Source organism: Cajanus cajan, chromosome 10 (assembly GCF_000230855.2).
Source record: "Cajanus cajan strain Asha chromosome 10, NIPB_CcT2T_4, whole genome shotgun sequence".
NCBI lineage: Eukaryota > Viridiplantae > Streptophyta > Magnoliopsida > Fabales > Fabaceae > Cajanus > Cajanus cajan.
This window is the reverse complement of record NC_138526.1, coordinates 15884879-15891415: the sequence shown is the minus strand read 5'-3', so window position 1 is coordinate 15891415 and position 6537 is coordinate 15884879.

Here is a 6537-nt window from a genome sequence, read left to right as displayed (position 1 = left end):
TTACTTAATTTTATTTTTTTTACACCGGTAACTTATTTAATTTGATGCACAATATATTTTTAATTATTTATATAATTTTTTATTCAACCGTATTTACCGTAAATACCAAAAGTAATTACATGTACAGTATAATATATATATATATATATATATATATATATATATATATATGTGTGTGTGTCATTTTTTAGTTGTATTTAAAGAAAAATTAAAAAAATAGACATTAAATGACATAAATTAAAAAATGAAATATGAATATTATTAGTACTCATATCATTGTATATATCCTCTTAAATAAAATGATAAAGTATTTTTAAAAATAATAAAATAATTAATCTATATAATAGTTTAATTATAAAACTTGTTCTGTTTAATCTATTTGTGACAGTTTTCAGCACGATTAAAGAAGACAATTGTCTAGGACTCTTCTTAGACACAAACAACATTTATTGCACCTTTGTATAATAAAATTCATCAATAAAACGTAAATAATAATATAAATATATTTTACTAATAATAATAATAATAAAATATTATCATGAATAAATATATTACCATACATGATAGTTATAATTGGATCACTTTGTAGAAATATTTTTAACTATAAAATTATCTTCTTTTTTTATACATTTTTTTTATCATTTTTTTTATTCTTTCTATACTATAATTTAGACCTTGTATTGTTTTTTTTTCCCTTCTAATAACATAATTGTTGTTATTTTATATTAGTGAAAAAAAGGCACTTCATATCTTACTAATATTGTAGGATGAAGAAGTTATAAAACAATTATGATGTATTTTATTTTTGAAAAATAATAATTTTTTTTAAATTAATAAAGTAAAATTATTTAATTATCTTTTATTAAAAAATTAAGAATTGTATAGTCCCTCAATGTGTAATTTTGTTCCTTTATATTTAATTGAGTAATTTTATTATATGATTTTAGTCTCTCAAATATTATAATTATACAAATTTTTACTTATTTAAATTACTATGTAATTTAAGTAATAAATTAATAATAAGTATGTCATTTAATACATAAATAAAAATTTATAATATATATAACTTAAATAAGTAAAGATTTGTATAATTATAATATTTGAGAGACACCTTAATTAGTTAAATTCAAAATATATTATCATTTAAATGAGTTTTTGTCACTTGAGTATAAGAATCTCTACTTTTATTATTTAAATAAAAAAAATCTGAAATGTATATAATATATACGAAGATTTCAATTTTTGTGCTGGAAAACTAGTTTTTATCATAAATTATAATTTTTAATATTTTCTCCTTGTTTTAAATTTGTGGCATGTGTATATAAAAATTGTGACACCCTCTACCCAACATACATATACAGTAATTATAAAAAATATAAAAAATTTCATCATTAAAAATCAAATTTCCAACCACGTAAGGGTAAAAAATTCACATTCATAAACTTAATCTAAATAACATGCCGGTAAAATTACAAAGAAATAAAACTGAATTTTCTAAAATAATTTAATAAGAACATCTTTAAACTAATTCTATCTATGTCCCGATGTCACATGTCCTATCAGAGCAAAACCCAACATAGAAGCCTAAGCTTCATCACCAACATCCTCAGCCTCATGCTGATGATCACCTGTATAACAGTCAAAACAGAACAACACGAGAAAAGGGAGTGAGAAACATCTCACTCTGGCTCACAGTGTAGAAATATATGCCAAATAGCCAAATACAAACAAAATAAGTATAACATAGATAAATTAATAATAACATCACACTCATCCAAGACATAAACCATCACTTTATCATATAACATTAAGAATGCATATGCATGGACACGGACTACATATTATCATGCATGTGGCGCCAGTAAAACATCACATGACATATTGCCGCTAGCAATACACGAAGAGTAGTCTAGGAGTACATGCCGGGTCACACCCTCTGCGCACTCTCACTAGAAGGATATATTACCAGAGTCTCGTCGGGATAGCTAAGCCGCGCAAGATACATCCCATGCACAAAATGGGCGAAACTGGGACTTCCAAACCGAGCTATCCCCAATAACTAATCCTGAAAGCTTTTACACTAGGGGGCCTTCTCTGGCGGTATATTCCATATCGTACCCTTAAAACACTTATGCAAATGATGCATGTCATTCAAGACTCTATGCATTCTCATATCTCATTATCATTTCTCATGGTCATTTCACATCATATTTCATTATCATATTTCATATCTCATGTTTCAATCACATTTCACATTATCTCATCATATTCACAAGGCCTCCACAGAGCACTTTAATTTATATCAAAACTCATTTATTTATAAAATTAAATACATATTTTTACATCTCATTAAACAAGAAATATAATAGAGCAATCAGAAATCAAAACAGAAAATATTTATATTTTGCCTATTTCTCATAGGGTTTCCCATAGGAAACCATAGAGCACTTTAAATCATATCAAAACATATTTATTCTCAAAATTAATCACATACTTACACATCACATTCAACAAGGAATATAATAGAGCAATCAGAAATCAAAACAGAAAATATTTGTATTTTGCCTATTTCTCATAGGGTGTCCCATAGGAACCCATAGAGATCTCAAATCATATAATTAATTGCATATAAGAAAAATAATAAACAAAACAGATACAACTAGGAGAAACCCCTCATACATGAGCATACAAAAAAATACAGCAAACACAGGATTGGGGGCCAATCCCACTACCCAGCATATATTCCCACACCCAGAGCAAGATTTCTCACTCCCCCTTACCTCGATAAGCAGGAGCTGAATCTTGTTGGTCGCCTCCTCTAGGTTCCCCTTCGTCTTCAGAGAGAAAGGAGGAAAAAGACAAGAAAATGAAGAAAATGAATTTTAAAGAGTGCAAAACGCTCTATTTATAGGCACCAGGCCGCGTCCAGAACGGCCCGTTCCGAATCCGGAACGGCCCGTTCTGGGGACATAGAACATGTACAAAAATCTCTCCCAGAACGGCCCGTTCCAAAACCAGAACGGCTCGTTCTGAGTCAACACTTTGTCCTTTAAAAACACATCCGGAACGGCCCGTTCCCAAAGTGGAACGGCCCGTTCTGGGTTAAAATTTTACCCATGCATGCTTGATTTGAAACGGCCCGTTCAAGAGCTACAAAAATCCAGGACTGTTAATTAATAAATAAATAATTAACATATATATATATATATCAAATTAAAATAAAATATCAAAACAATTTAAAACATGATCTTCTTTAAATAATAATTATAACAAAATATCATAATTAATAATATTATACAAAATAATTTTCATAAATGATTATTATTAAAAACCTTTAAAACTTCAATCAAACCCATTTAATTAATCAAAATAATTATAAGAAAATAATCTTCATAAATACAAAAATAAATAATAATTATTCATTGGGGATACGAAGGTTTCCATGGAGGACATGGCTTAGGAGTAGCAAATAGAGAAGGCAAAACCATACTAGATTTCTCCTTGGCTTTCGATCTTACAATAGTCAATACGTGCTTTAAAAAGCGGGAGGAACACCTCATCACGTACAAGAGCTGGATGGTATGCTCTCAGATCGATTTCTTTCTTGTAAGGAAATCAGACAGGAAATTTTGCATGGATTGCAAAGTCATTCCTGGCGAGAGCCTGACTACCCAGCATCGAGTGTTGGTCATGGATGTTAGTGTTAAGAGAAGGATGGAAAGAAAAGGCCAGGACAAGGTGCCGAGAATCAGGTGGTGGAAATTAAAGGGGGATGATCAAGGACGCTTCCTACGAAAGGCCTTAGAGGAAGGAAGCTGGGATAAGCAGGGCAATGCAAATGAAATGTGGGAGGGTATGGCCAAAGTGATCAGGAGGATTGCAAAGGAGACCCTGGGGGAATAGAAAGGGTTTGGACCCAGGGGCAAGGAATCATGGTGGTGGGAGGCAAATGTCCAAGAGAAAGTTAAAGTGAAAAAGACTTGCTACAAAATTTGGTCCACAGGTAGGAACGCAGAGAGTTGGGAAAATTATAAGGCGGCTAAACGTGAGGCTAAGAAAGCGGTAAGCGAGGCAAGGGCTAGAGCATATGATGGATTATACACTTCGTTAGGCACAAAGGAAGGGGAACAGAACATCTATAGGCTTGCTAAAAGTAGGGATAGGAGGACAAGAGACCTAGAACAGGTGAAGTGCATTACGGATGGAGAGGGAAGAGTACTGGTGTCGGATATGGATATCAAGGAAAGATGGAGGAGTTACTTTCACTCGCTTTTTAATGAGAGTCAGGACCGTTTGCAATCTTATAGGGTAGACCGCCGGGAAGAGGGCCTAAACTATACCTACTGCCGTCGAATTAGAGAGGTTGAGGTAAGGGAGGCGTTGAAAAGGTTGGAAAATGGGAAGGCTGTGGGACCGGATACTATCCCGATCGAGGTTTGGAAAACCTTAGGAGCGAAGGGCATAAGTTGGCTCACCAAGTTGTTTAATGAGATCATGAGATCAAACAAGATGCCGGAAGAATGGCGTAGGAGTACCTTAATCCCTATTTATAAGAACAAGGGGGATATTCAAGATTGTGCAAACTATAGAGGGATTAAGCTTATGAGCCATACTATGAAACTTTGGGAGAGGGTGATTGAGCGAAGGTTAAGACAAGAGACACAAGTTACGGAGAACCAATTTGGTTTTATGCCAGGGAGATCGACTATGGAGGCAATATATTTACTACGACGATTGATGGAGCAATATCGGACACAACAAAAGGATTTACACATGGTGTTCGTAGACCTGGAGAAGGCCTATGATAGAGTACCTCGACAAGTATTGTGGGAGGCACTAGAGAAGAAAGGGGTGCGTATTGCTTATATCAGGGCGATTACAGACATGTATGAAGGGGCCAAGACTAGCGTGATAACACAGAGTGGGGTGTCTGAGGATTTTCCTATTACCATAGGACTTCATCAGGGGTCTACTTTAAGTCCTTACCTTTTTACACTGGTTATGGACGCGCTTACTGAGCATGTCCAAGAGCCAGTGCCCCGATGCATGCTTTTTGCCGATGATATTGTTCTTACGAGAGACTCTAGGGAAGAGATAAATGAGAAGATCGAAAGATGGAGACAAGCCCTGGAAGAACATGGCTTGCGGATAAGCCGAAGTAAGACGGAATATATGGAGTGTAAGTTTAGCATGCAGAACACAAGGGCAACTCAGGAGGTGAAGATTGGAGAGCAAGCAATAACAAAAGTCCCAAGGTTTAAGTATTTGGGATCTATTGTTCAGCAAGATGCAGAGTTGGAAGGCGATGTGCATCATAGGATCCAAGCGGGTTGGATGAAATGGAGGAGGGCGTCCGGGGTGCTATGTGATAAAAAGGTGCCTCTTAAGCTTAAAGGAAAGTTCTACCGTACTGCTGTTAGGCCGGCTATATTATATGGGACCGAGTGTTGGGCCGCAAAGGGGAAACACGAGAATAAACTTCATGTAGCCGAGATGAGGATGTTACGGTGGATGTGCGGACACACGATAAAAGATCGGATTAGAAATGAATGCATCCGAGAAAGTGTGGGGGTTGCACTTATTGTGGAGAAGTTGGTTGAGTCCCGTCTTAGATGGTTTGGGCATGTGTGGAGGAGACCGGCTGACGCACCGGTGAGGAGGGTCGATGAGATGGAGGCTACTGTTGGAGCTAGAAGGAGAGGAAGGCCTCGGAAAACTATAGGGGAAACAGTGCTAAAGGACATGGAGATCAATGCCTTATCAAGAGAGATGATTTATGATAGATCCCTATGGCGTCGTTTGATCCATATAGCCGACCCCACCTAGTGGGATAAAGGCTTGGTTGTTGTTGTTGTTGTTGTTGTTGTATTAGTAGAAAAATTCGGGGTGTTACAATTCTCCCCTCCTTTTAAAAATTTTGTCCCCGAAATTACCTGAAGCAAATAAAAATGGATATGTCTCTTGCATTTGACTTTCTAATGTTTCAACTTAGACTGCTGGAATACTATACATGAGTCCACAACTTCCTCTACTCCTCTCTTCACCTTAGACCACCACGCTTCCGCTATGCCACTCTCATACATCCTCCTAAGGTCTTAATCCATCTTAATAGCTCCTAAGTGAATACTAAGAGTACTCTTATTGTCTTCTTCTAAGATCATCTTCCTTAATTCGAGATTATCAGGCACATAGATTCTATCCTGAAACCACAAAACACCATCAACTTCCACTCGAAAAGGGCTATCTATACCCTTACCAATCCTCTCCACTTGGTTCACTAAGAAAGGATCTAACTCTTAGGTTCCTCTAATCTCATCCATTAATTCACTAGACACCTTCGACATACTCAATTCAATGCTTCTCAGGGTAAGCTGACAAATCAAGCCTAAATCTCTAACTCTTCAATCAAATTTAACCTTTAAATCATCAAAACGATAGATAAAAGATCATCATAATCAAGGCATCTGTCACCACATTGCCTTTACCTAGATAGCAACTGAGATTAAAATCCTAGTCCTTAAGAAATTCCAACTATCT